The 13,800-nt window shown below is 53.4% G+C and overlaps 1 protein-coding gene across 2 annotated transcripts in view; it reads right to left on the bottom strand.

Annotated features, from left to right (window-relative positions):
• LOC119958969 (transcriptional-regulating factor 1-like) overlaps positions 1–13,169 on the bottom strand; it is a 123,133-nt gene extending 109,964 nt beyond the window's left edge. For both annotated transcript variants that reach the window (XM_038787496.1, XM_038787498.1), the window contains exon 1: positions 13,048–13,169. The gene's annotated coding sequence lies outside the window, so the exon portion shown is untranslated. The remainder of the gene's footprint in view (positions 1–13,047) is intronic.
• Between the last annotated feature and the right edge of the window lie 631 nt (positions 13,170–13,800).

Here is a 13,800-nt window from a genome sequence, read left to right as displayed (position 1 = left end):
ACTAGGGGCTTTTCACAGTGACTTCATTGAAGCCTACTCGTTACAATAAGCAATTTTCATTTTCACATTCACTGATGTCCCTCAATCCCCGCGAACGTTCTCGAAAATCTCCCTCGCACGCTCTCTACGAGACCTCAACGTCCTTCCCAAAGTGTTGAGGTCCACAATTTGACACAATCTTCTAACCGGTCATTTATAAGGCTCAGCAATAACTTCCTTGCCTTTTCTGTAGCCCACGCCTCCATTTATAAATTTCAAGAGTCCCTTATGCTTTCTAAACAGCCTAATTATCTCGACCCGCAGCCTTCAGAAACGCCAACCAACGGAAGGAGGGTCACAAACCGAGGCAGTTACTGACATGGGAGGTGTCGGGAGACACACGGGGAAGTTGCAGAGCTGGCTGCGAGGCCAGTGGCCAGGTATTCAGCACATTGCGTGTTTGGGAAGAATGAATTGCCCCCCAACTCGCCTTGTCCGTAACAGGAACATAGCAACTGCAGCGTGAAAGTCAGCGAGTCTGCATGTCCCACTTCCTGGAGCTACTTTGAACTGGTCTCATTGCCAAATTAACTTTTTAAACGAGGTATAGAGGCAGTGGGGCAGGTGACAAAAAGAAGGTTCTTAGCAACAGTATCAGGCACGGTGGCGCAGTGGTTAGCACTGCTGCCTCACGGGGGGGTGATACGGTGGGGCAGTGAGTTAGCACTGCTGCCTCACAGGGGGGGTGATACGGTGGCGCAGTGAGTTAGCACTGCTGCTTCACGGGGGGGCGACACAGTGGCGCAGTGGTTAGCACTGCTGCTTCACGGGGGGGCGACACAGTGGCGCAGTGGTTGGCACTGCTGCTTCACAGGGGGGGGCGACACGTTGGCGCAGTGGTTAGCACTGCTGCCTCACCGGGGGGGCGACACGTTGGCGCAGTGGTTAGCACTGCTGCCTCACGGGGGGGGGGCGACACGTTGGCGCAGTGGTTAGCACTGCTGCCTCACCGGGGGGGGGCGACACGTTGGCGCAGTGGTTAGCACTGCTGCTTCACATGGGCGACACGGTGGCACAGTGGTTAGCACTGCTGCCTCACGTGGGGCGCCTCGGTGACACAGTGGTTAGCCCTGCAGCCTCACGGCGCCGAGGACCCGGGTTCGATCCCGGCCCTGGGTCACTGTCCGTGTGGAGTTTGCACATTCTCCCCGTGTCTGCGTGGGTTTCGCCCCCACAACCCAAAGATGTGCCGGGTAGGTGAATTGGCCACGCTAAATTGCCCATTAATTAGGAAGAAAAGAATTGGGTACTCTAAATTTATTTTAAAAAGGAACCGAGAGGTTACAAGCAACAGGAAAAACTGAACAGACAGAGGCTGTGGAAGAGAGGAGTCTGAGGGGCAATCTGAAATATTTAAAACAGTGATAGAGTTCTGCAGGTTGCGGGCCGAGATATTTCCACTTGGGGTGGAGACCAGAGGCAGTCACAAATAAACCCAATTGGGAATTCAATATGTACCCTGAACCCCCTCCTGGCCACTCCCAAGTTACAGTGCTATAAACGGTGAAACAGACAGGGACAGAGGTTCAGCTGGAGGCCATTCAGCCCCTCCTGGGCCAGTCCCACCATTCTGTCAGAGCGTGGCCAATCTGTAGCTGAATTCTAACCTGTCGCAAAATAAACCGACGCAGACGTGGAAAGTTTTACCCAGCACGATATCGAGAGTGATAGGTATCTCAGCCTCTCCAGGGATGACCTCTGTTAAATTTCCCTTTAACCTTCTCTGTTCTGAATCCCAACTCTCTCTCTACATTTTTTTATTAAATGTATTTAATTACAAACATGTATCAAAACAAGTTATAACAAATAAACACCCCGGGAAACATACGTCCCAACAATCAGCGAAACGGTCTGTACAGATTTTCTCCCCTTTTTCCACCCCCCCTCCCCATCACCCCCACCCCCCTCCCCTGGTGACGAACAGCTCCTCAAACACGGTCACAAACATCCCCCACCTTTTCTCAAACCCCCCCCTGCTGATTCCCTTAACTCATACTTTATCTTCTAAAACCGCAGGAGGTTGTACAGGTCACCCAACCAAGCTGCTACCCCCGGTGGCGATGCGACCGCCACTCCAGCAAAATTCACCGCCGTGCAATCAGAGAGGCGAAGGCCAAGACATCGGCCTTCCTCCTCTCCATGAGCTCCGGCTTCTCTGAAATCCCAAATATCGCCACCAAAGGGTCCGGGTACACTCCCTCCTCCACTATCCTGGCTAAGACCGCGAACACTCCCGCCCAGAATCTTCCCAATTTTCCGCAACCCCAAAACATGTGCGTGTGATTCGCTGGCCCCCGCCCACACCTCTCACAGTCATCTGCTACCCCCTGAAAGAACCCACTCATTCTCACCCGAGTCATATGCAGCCTGTGCACCACCTTAAACTGTATCAGGCTCATCCTCGCACAAGAGGAGGTCCCGTTTACCCTACGCAGTGCCTCACTCCATACTCCCCAATTGATCTCCATTCCCAACTCCGCTTCCCATTTCTCCTTGATCGTCACCACCTGCTCGCCTCCCTGCTCCCCCAGCCACTTATATATATCCCCAATTCTTCCCCCCCCCTTCCACATCCAGAAGCAGCAGTCGCTCCAGCAGGGTGTATCCCGGCAATCAAGGGAACCCCTTCCAGACCTTTCCTGCAAAGTCCCTAACCTGCAGATACCTGAGTTCACTCCCCCTCTCACACAGAGAGAGAGCGAGAGAGACAGAGACAGAGAGAGACAGAGACAGAGAGAGAGACAGAGAGAGAAACAGAGAGAGAGGCTGAGAGACAGAGAGAGAGACTGAGAAAGAGACAGAGAGAGAGGCTGAGAGACAGAGAGAGAGAGAGACAGAGAGAGAGAGACAGAGAGAGAGGCAGAGAGACAGACAGAGAGAGACACAGAGAGAGGCAGAGAGAGAGAGACAGAGAGAGAGAGAGACAGAGAGAGAGCGACAAAGAGAGAGAGAGACAGGGAGACAGAGAGACAGAGAGAGAGACAGGGAGAGAGACAGAGAGAGAGGGAGAGACAGAGAGAGAGACAGAGAGAGAGAGGGAGAGAGAGACAGAGAGAGAGAGGGAGAGACAGAGAGAGGGAGACAGAGAGACAGATACAGAGAGACAGAGGGGGAGAGAGACAGAGAGCAGGGGGGGAAGAGGACAGAGAGAGAGAGGGAGAGACAGAGAGAGGGAGAGACAGAGGAGAAGACAGACAGAGACAGAGAGCAGAGACGACAGAGAGAGAGGAGAGAGACAGAGAGAAGGAGAAGAGACAGAGAGAGACAGACAGAGAGAGAGGGAGAGACAGAGAGAGAGAGAGACAGAGAGAGAGAGGGAGAAGAGAGACAGAGAGAGAGAGGAGGAGACAGAGAGAGAGACAGAGACAGAGTACAGAGAGACAGAGGAGGAGAGAGAAGAGAGGAGAGAAGCGAGAGAGGAGACAGAGACAGAGAGAGGAGACGGAGAGAGGGGAGAGACAGAGAGAGGAGACAGAGAGAGAGAGACAGAGAGAGGAGACAGAGAGAGAGGAGAGACAGAGAGAGTGAGAGAGCAGAGAGAGAGAGAGACAGAGAGAGAGGGAGGAAGAGACAGAGAGAGAGAGAGAAGACAGAGAGAGAGAGAGAGGAGAGACAGAGAGGAGAGACAGAGAGAGAGGGAGAGACAGAGAGAGAGAGACAGAGAGAGAGAGAGAGAGAGACAGAGAGAGAGAGACAGAGAGAGAGAGAATAGTGGTTCAAGAACATTCCATAACCTCTGGAATTCCAAACGAGCTTCACAGGGGCTGGTTTAGCACAGGGCTAAATCGCTGGCTTTGAAAGCAGACCAAGGCAGGCCAGCAGCACGGTTCGATTCCCGTACCAGCCTCCCCGAACAGGCGCCGGAATGTGGCGACTAGGGGCTTTTCACAGTAACTTCATTTGAAGCCGACTAGTGACAATAAGCCATTTTCATTTCATTTCATTTTCAGTCAATGAAGAACTTTCAAAGTGCGGCCGTGAACGTAAATGAGGGAGTGCAGCAGCTAATTTGTGGACAGAAAGCGCTCCCAGCCAACAATGTGTTAATGACGCAGATCTAATGTTTCTGGGGGGAGATTGAAGACTAAATGTTGGCCCTTGGAAATGGGGAGGCAGACCCTGCTCTTCCATCAGGGGTGACGATTGGATCTGGGTACTGACCCTCTGACAGTGCGGCACTCCCTCAGTACTGACCCTCTGACAGTGCAGTACTCCCTCAGTACTGACCCTCTGACAGTGCGGCACTCCCTCAGTACTGACCCTCTGACAGTGCAGCACTCCCTCAGTACTGACCCTCTGACAGTGCGGCACTCCCTCAGTACTGACCCTCTGACAGTGCGGCGGTCCCTCAGTACTGACCCTCTGACAGTGCGGCACTCCCTCAGTACTGACCCTCTGACAGTGCGGCGGTCCCTCAGTACTGACCCTCTGACAGTGCGGAGCTCCCTCAGTACTGACCCTCTGACAGTGCAGCGCTCCCTCAGTACTGACCCTCTGACAGTGCGGCTCCCTCAGTACTGACCCTCTGACAGTGCGGCACTCCCTCAGTACTGACCCTCTGACAGTGCGGCACTCCCTCAGTACTGACCCTCTGACAGTGCGGCACTCCCTCAGTACTGACCCTCTGACAGTGCGGCACTCCCTCAGTACTGACCCTCTGACAGTGCGGCACTCCCTCAGTACTGACCCTCTGACAGTGCAGCACTCCCTCAGTACAGACCCTCTGACAGTGCGGCACTCCCTCAGTACTGACCCTCTGACAGTGCGGCACTCCCTCAGTACTGACCCTCTGACAGTGCGGCACTCCCTCAGTACTGACCCTCTGACAGTGCGGCCCTCCCTCAGTACTGACCCTCTGACAGTGCGGCACTCCCTCAGTACTGACCCTCTGACAGTGCGGCACTCCCTCAGTACTGACCCACTGACAGTGCGGCACTCCCTCAGTACTGACCCTCTGACAGTGCAGCACTCCCTCAGTACAGACCCTCTGACAGTGCGGCACTCCCTCAGCACTGACCCTCTGACAGTGCGGCACTCCCTCAGTACTGACCCTCTGACAGTGCGGCACTCCCTCAGTACTGACCCTCTGACAGTGCGGCACTCCCTCAGTACTGACCCTCTGACAGTGCGGCGGTCCCTCAGTACTGACCCTCTGACAGTGCGGAGCTCCCTCAGTACTGACCCTCTGACAGTGCGGCGCTCCCTCAGTACTGACCCTCTGACAGTGCGGCACTCCCTCAGTACTGACCCTCTGACAGTGCGGAGCTCCCTCAGTACTGACCCTCTGACAGTGCAGCGCTCCCTCAGTACTGACCCTCTGACAGTGCGGCTCCCTCAGTACTGACCCTCTGACAGTGCGGCACTCCCTCAGTACTGACCCTCTGACAGTGCGGCACTCCCTCAGTACTGACCCTCTGACAGTGCGGCACTCCCTCAGTACTGACCCTCTGACAGTGCGGCACTCCCTCAGTACTGACCCTCTGACAGTGCGGCACTCCCTCAGTACTGACCCTCTGACAGTGCAGCACTCCCTCAGTACAGACCCTCTGACAGTGCGGCACTCCCTCACTACTGACCCTCTGACAGTGCGGCACTCCCTCAGTACTGACCCTCTGACAGTGCGGCACTCCCTCAGTACTGACCCTCTGACAGTGCGGCCCTCCCTCAGTACTGACCCTCTGACAGTGCGGCACTCCCTCAGTACTGACCCTCTGACAGTGCGGCACTCCCTCAGTACTGACCCACTGACAGTGCGGCACTCCCTCAGTACTGACCCTCTGACAGTGCAGCACTCCCTCAGTACAGACCCTCTGACAGTGCGGCACTCCCTCAGCACTGACCCTCTGACAGTGCGGCACTCCCTCAGTACTGACCCTCTGACAGTGCGGCACTCCCTCAGTACTGACCCTCTGACAGTGCGGCACTCCCTCAGTACTGACCCTCTGACAGTGCGGCGGTCCCTCAGTACTGACCCTCTGACAGTGCGGAGCTCCCTCAGTACTGACCCTCTGACAGTGCGGCGCTCCCTCAGTACTGACCCTCTGACAGTGCGGCACTCCCTCAGTACTGACCCTCTGACAGTGCGGCACTCCCTCAGTACTGACCCTCTGACAGTGCAGCGCTCCCTCAGTACTGACCCTCTGACAGTGCGGCCTCCCTCAGTACTGACCCTCTGACAGTGCAGCACTACCTCAGTACTGACCCTCTGACAGTGCGGCACTCCCTCAGTACTGACCCTCTGACAGTGCGGCACTCCCTCAGTACTGACCCTCTGACAGTGCGGCACTCCCTCAGTACTGACCCTCTGACAGTGCGGCACTCCCTCAGTACTGACCCTCTGACAGTGCAGCACTCCCTCAGTACAGACCCTCTGACAGTGCGGCACTCCCTCAGTACTGACCCTCTGACAGTGCGGCACTCCCTCAGTACTGACCCTCTGACAGTGCGGCACTCCCTCAGTACTGACCCTCTGACAGTGCGGCCCTCCCTCAGTACTGACCCTCTGACAGTGCGGCACTCCCTCAGTACTGACCCTCTGACAGTGCGGCACTCCCTCAGTACTGACCCACTGACAGTGCGGCACTCCCTCAGTACTGACCCTCTGACAGTGCAGCACTCCCTCAGTACAGACCCTCTGACAGTGCGGCACTCCCTCAGCACTGACCCTCTGACAGTGCGGCACTCCCTCTGTACTGACTCTCTGACAGTGCGGCACTCCCTCAGTACTGACCCTCTGACAGTGCGGCGCTCCCTCAGTACCGACCCTCTGACAGTGCGGCACTCCCTCAGTAATGACCCTCTGACAGTGCAGCACTCCCTCAGTACTGACCCTCTGACAGTGCGGCACTCCCTCAGTACTGACCCTCTGACAGTGCAGCACTCCCTCAGTACTGACCCTCTGACAGTGCGGCGCTCCCTCAGTACTGACCCTCTGACAGTGCGGCACTCCCTCAGTACTGACCCTCTGACAGTGCGGCACTCCCTCAGCACTGACCCTCTGACAGTGCGGCACTCCCTCAGTACTGACCCTCTGACAGTGCGGCACTCCCTCAGTACTGACCCTCTGACAGTGCCGCATTCCCTCAGTACTGACCCTCTGACAGTGCGGGTCTCCCTCAGTACTGACCCTCTGACAGTGCAGCACTCCCTCAGTACTGACCCTGCAGGGCATCCCTCAGTACTGACCTCTGACAGTGCGGCACTCCCTCAGTACTGACCCTCTGACAGTGCGGCACTCCCTCAGTACTGACCCTCTGACAGTGCGGCACTCCCTCAGCACTGACCCTCTGACAGTGCGGCACTCCCTCAGTATTGACCCTCTGACAGTGCGGCACTCCCTCAGTACTGACCCTCTGACAGTGCGGCACTCCCTCAGTACTGACCCTCTGACAGTGCGGCACTCCCTCAGTACTGACCCTCTGACAGTGCGGCACTCCCTCAGTACTGACCCTCTGACAGTGCGGCACTCCCTCAGTACTGACCCTCTGACAGTGCGGCACTCCCTCAGTACTGACCCTCTGACAGTGCGGCTCCCTCAGTACTGACCCTCTGACAGTGCGGCACTCCCTCAGTACTGACCCTCTGACAGTGCAGCACTCGCTCAGTACTGACCCTCTGACAGTGCGGCACTCCCTCAGCACTGACCCTCTGACAGTGCGGCACTCCCTCAGTACTGACCCACCCACTGGGCGGCGCTCCCTCAGTACTGACCCTCTGACAGTGCGGCCCTCCCTCAGTACTGACCCTCTGACAGTGCGGCACTCCCTCAGTACTGACCCTCTGACAGTGCGGCGCTCCCTCAGTACTGACCCTCTGACAGTGCGGCACTCCCTCAGTACTGACCCTCTGACAGTGCGGCACTCCCTCAGTACTGACCCTCTGACAGTGCGGCACTCCCTCAGTACTGACCCTCTGACAGTGCAGCACTCCCTCAGTACTGACCCTCTGACAGTGCGGCACTCCCTCAGTACTGACCCTCTGACAGTGCGGCACTCCCTCAGTACTGACCCTCTGACAGTGCGGCACTCCCTCAGTATTGACCCTCTGACAGTGCGGCGCTCCCTCAGTACTGACCCTCTGACAGTGCAGCACTCCCTCAGTACTGACCCTCTGGCAGTGCGGCACTCCCTCAGTACTGACCCTCTGACAGTGCGGCACTCCCTCAGTACTGACCCTCTGACAGTGCGGCACTCCCTCAGTACTGACCCTCTGACAGTGCAGCACTCCCTCAGTACTGACCCTCTGACAGTGCGGCACTCCCTCAGTACTGACAGTGCGGCACTCCCTCAGTACTGACCCTCTGACAGTGCGGCACTCCCTCAGTACTGACCCTCTGACAGTGCGGCACTCCCTCAGTACTGACCCTCTGACAGTGCAGCGCTCCCTCAGTACTGACCCTCTGACAGTGCGGCACTCCCTCAGTACTGACCCTCTGACAGTGCGGCGCTCCCTCAGTACTGACCCTCTGATAGTGCGGCACTCCCTCAGTACTGACCCTCTGACAGTGCGGCACTCCCTCAGTACTGACCCTCTGACAGTGCGGCACTCCCTCAGTACTGACCCTCTGACAGTGCGGCACTCCCTCAGTACTGACCCTCTGACAGAGCAGCACTCCCTCAGTACTGACCCTCTGACAGTGCGGCACTCCCTCGGTACTGACCCTCTGACAGTGCGGCACTCCCTCAGTACTGACACTCTGACAGTGCGGCACTCCCTCAGTACTGACCCTCTGACAGTGCGGCACTCCCTCAGTACTGACCCTCTGACAGTGCGGCACTCCCTCAGTACTGACCCTCTGACAGTGCGGCACTCCCTCAGTACTGACCCTCTGACAGTGCGGCACTCCCTCAGTACTGACCCTCTGACAGAGCAGCACCCCCTCAGTACTGACCCTCTGACAGTGCAGCGCTCCCTCAGTACTGACCCTCTGACAGTGCGGCACTCCCTCAGTACTGACCCTCTGACAGTGTGGCACTCCCTCAGTACTGACCCTCTGACAGTGCAGCTCTCCCTCAGAAATGGCGCTGGAATGTTGGTTTAGGTTATATGGTCACATCTCTGCGATGTGAGTGGGACACACACAGCGGTCATACTTCAAAAGTAGTTAATTGGTTGTAAAGCCGTTCAGTCTGTCCTCGCGACAACAGAGCGGTCAGTGACATTCTGTCTTTCTACACAACGATATGCTTACAATGGCACACAAAATCTGTCAATAGTGACGCAGCGCAATGGCTGCGGAATGGGCCACGATTCAGGCAAGGAGTGAGAGAGAGTTGTCTCACTGAGCTGGGAGGAGAACATCTTATATATTGGAACTGCCAGTCTGTGCGAGGCATTTCACAAGAGACTACAACTAAGAGCAGGGAGCAGTTTTATCTTTCAGTGTCGGAGACACTTGATACCGACACATGCCCACCCATTCAGGCTCTGAGGCGACGACGCTGGTGGAACACTTGCCTTCCGTTTGCTGAATCTCTCCTCCTGCCCCGCGACTCTCTGCTCTCTAAAATCCACCGCACCGCTGTCCTCTCTTTTTTTTTAACCATCTCTGGGAACCCCACAAGAGAGTTGTGGATAACCTCGCCTTCTTCTGGCCGAGATTACTGCGCGATTACTGCGCCGACCCACACAGAAAACGAGCAGACACACACTGTTGTACCTTTTTCAAATGTCATGGCACAAGAACGTTGCTGTAATATGCGGCTTCAAGCCCTGCATCTACGGCAGAAATGAGTGTGCATGTTCTCGGGAACCTGAGGGAGGGAGAGAGAATCACGTGGCCCACACAGTGCACAGTAAATGCTCACAGTGAGCAGGGAGCTGGCACAGCAAGCGCCTTTCAAGGCGCTGTGTATACACATGTTTATCGTGCAGTGGCGAATGCCTACCATCAAATGCTAACCAATCACAGTCTCCCTAAGCCAATAGCCTAAACACAGTGTGACTGGGACAATAACCCCATCATGGAATCAGGAGAAGGATGCCGTTCCGCCCACCGAGTCTACACCGGCCCTTGGAAAGAGCACCCAACTTAAGCCCCACGCCTCCACCCCATCCCTGCAACCCAGTAACCCCACTCAGCCATTTTTGGACACTAAGGGGCAATTTATCACGGCCAATCCACCTAATCTGCGCATCCTTGGACTGTGGGAGGAAACCGGAGCACCCGGAGGAAACCCACGCAGACACGGGGAGAACGTGCAGACTCCGCACAGACAGTGACCCAAGCCGGGAATCGAACCTGGGACCCTGGCGCTGTGAAACAACAGTGCTAACCACTGTGCTACCGTGCTGTGCTACCGTCTGTGAAACAATAACGCAATCACAGTGTGTGTGAGACACAGGGTGTACTAGATTCCTCAGCGACTGGGCCTCGGACTGATCTGTTCCCTGTAAGAACATTATTCACAACACCCTATCCTGCCCTTGTTTGGCCCCTTGTTCCGCACTGTAACCAATCACTGTTTGTCGATGTACCATTTGTCAATGTTCTCTGTGGATTATTCATTTATCTACTATGTACGTACTGTGTACATTCACCCTGACTCAGAAAAATACTTTTCACTGTACATGTGACAATAAATATCAATCAATCAATCAATAAGCCAATCGCAGTGTCTGAGACAATAATCCAATCACAGTGTGTTTGACAATAACCCAATCACAGTGTCCGAGACAATAACCCAATCACAGTGTGTGTGACAATAACCCAATCACAGTGTGTCAGAGACAATAACCCAATCACAGTGTGTGTGACAATAACCCAATCACAGTGTGTCAGAGACAATAACCCAATCACAGTGTGTGTGACAATAACCCAATCACAGTGTGTGTGACAATAACCCAATCACAGTGTGTGTGACAATAACCCAATCACAGTGTGTGAGACAATAACCCAATCACAGTGTGTGTGACAATAACCCAATCATAGTGTGTTTGAGACAATAACCCAATCACAGTGTGTGAGACAATAACCCAATCACAGTGTGTGAGACAATAACCCAATCACAGTGTGTGTGACAATAACCCAATCACAGTGTGTGTGACAATAACCCAATCACAGTGTCCGTGACAATAACCCAATCACAGTGTGTGTGACAATAACCCAATCACAGTGTCCGTGACAATAACCCAATCACAGTGTGTGAGACAATAACCCAATCACAGTGTGTGTGACAATAACCCAATCACAGTGTGTGTGACAATAACCCAATCACAGTGTGTGTGACAATAACCCAATCACAGTGTGTGAGAGACAATAACCCAATCACAGTGTGTGTGACAATAACCCAATCACAGTGTGTGTGACAATAACCCAATCACAGCGTGTGTGACAATAACCCAATCACAGTGTGAGAGACAATAACCCAATCACAGTGTGTCAGAGACAATAACCCAATCACAGTGTGTGTGACAATAACCCAATCACAGTGTGTGTGACAATAACCCAATCACAGTGTGTGAGAGACAATAACCCAATCACAGTGTGTGTGACAATAACCCAATCACAGTGTGTGTGTGACAATAACCCAATCACAGCGTGTGAGAGACAATAACCCAATCACAGTGTGTGTGACAATAACCCAATCACAGTGTGTCAGAGACAATAACCCAATCACAGTGTGTGTGTGACAATAACCCAATCACAGTGTGTCAGAGACAATAACCCAATCACAGTGTGTGAGACAATAACCCAATCACAGTGTGTGAGACAATAACCCAATCACAGTGTGTGTGACAATAACCCAATCACAGTGTGTGTGACAATAACCCAATCACAGTGTGTGTGACAATAACCCAATCACAGTGTGTGTGACAATAACCCAATCACAGTGTGTGTGACAATAACCCAATCACAGTGTGTGTGACAATAACCCAATCACAGTGTGTGAGACAATAACCCAATCACAGTGTGTGAGACAATAACCCAATCACAGTGTGTGTGACAATAACCCAATCACAGTGTCCGTGACAATAACCCAATCACAGTGTGTGAGACAATAACCCAATCACAGTGTGTGAGACAATAACCCAATCACAGTGTGTCAGAGACAATAACCCAATCACAGTGTGTGTGACAATAATCCAATCACAGTGTGTGTGACAACCCAATCACAGTGTGTGTGACAATAACCCAATCACAGTGTGTGAGACAATAACCCAATCACAGTGTCTGAGACAATAACCCAATCACAGTGTGTGAGACAATAACCCAATCACAGTGTGTGAGACAATAACCCAATCACAGTGTGTGAGACAATAACCCAATCACAGTGTGTCAGAGACAATAACCCAATCACAGTGTGTGTGACAATAACCCAATCACAGTGTGTGTGACAATAACCCAATCACAGTGTGTGAGACAATAACCCAATCACAGTGTCCGAGACAATAACCCAATCACAGTGTGTGAGACAATAACCCAATCACAGTGTGTGAGACAATAACCCAATCACAGTGTGTGAGACAATAACCCAATCACAGTGTGTGAGACAATAACCCAATCACAGTGTGTGAGACAATAACCCAATCACAGTGTGTGTGACAATAACCCAATCACAGTGTGTCAGAGACAATAACCCAATCACAGTGTGTGTGACAATAATCCAATCACAGTGTGTGTGACAATAACCCAATCACAGTGTGTGTGACAATAACCCAATCACAGTGTCCGAGACAATATCCCAATCACAGTGCGTGTGACAATAACCCAATCACAGTGTCCGAGACAATAACCCAATCACAGTGTGTCCCTGATACAGTAAGCCAATCACAGTGTCCGAGACAATAACCCAATCACAGTGTGTCCCTGATACAGTAAGCCAATCACAGTGTCCGAGACAATAACCCAATCACAGTGTGTCCCTGATACAGTAAGCCAATCACAGCTTCCCTCCGAATACCCTTCATTGGTGCCCGTTGTGCCAAATCATGCCCCCAATTCCTGTTCGCACCGCATTTCGTCCCATCCCATTGGTCAATGTTGAGGCAGATGTTCAAACCACTGACCTTTCCGATGTTATAAGCACGTTCCCTTCCCTCGGCCAGATATTGCATTTCTGTCGCGTTGGTATCTGCCTTTCCATTTCAATCACGTAATCCCCACCTGGCGCTGCGGAGAAAAGAGGAGATTGAGACTTAGGAGAAGTAGAGAACAATGAAGAGAAATGATTTGCTGTCGCCGATCCGAGATTCAGCACTGGATGGCTTCCCTTTCTAACCCTGCCTTCCTTCACCCGGTCCATTGCCCTGTATCTGACAGCATTTAAGGTGCAGATCCAGCTACTTTTTGAAAGAGTTTCGGGTCTCTGCCTCCACCACCAACTCGGGCAGCGAATTCCAGACCCCCGCTACCCTCGGCGTAAAAACATTCTTCCTCGTCTCCCCTCTACACCTCCTGAATCTCTGTCCCTTGGTTCTAGAATTCTCCACCAGGGGAAACAATTTTATCCTGCCCACTCTATCTCTTCCCCTCATGATTTTGTGCACCTCAATTGTCACCCCCTCGTCCTTCTCTGTTCCAAGGAAAATAATCCCAAACTATCCAATCTCTCCTCGTAGCTACACTTTTCCATCCCTGGCTACATTCTTGTAAACCTCCTCTGCACTCTCTCCAATAACATCCTTCCTGTAATGTGGTGCCCAGAGCTGCCCACAATACTCCAGCTGAATGAAATGAAATGAAAATCGCTTATTGTCACGAGTAGGCTTCAATGAAGTTACTGTGAAAAGCCCCTAGTCGCCACATTCCGGCGCCTGTCC

Source organism: Scyliorhinus canicula, chromosome 31, assembly GCF_902713615.1.
Source record: "Scyliorhinus canicula chromosome 31, sScyCan1.1, whole genome shotgun sequence".
NCBI lineage: Eukaryota > Metazoa > Chordata > Chondrichthyes > Carcharhiniformes > Scyliorhinidae > Scyliorhinus > Scyliorhinus canicula.
Note: the sequence above shows the minus strand (reverse complement) of the source record. Positions and strands in the feature narration are given on the sequence as shown.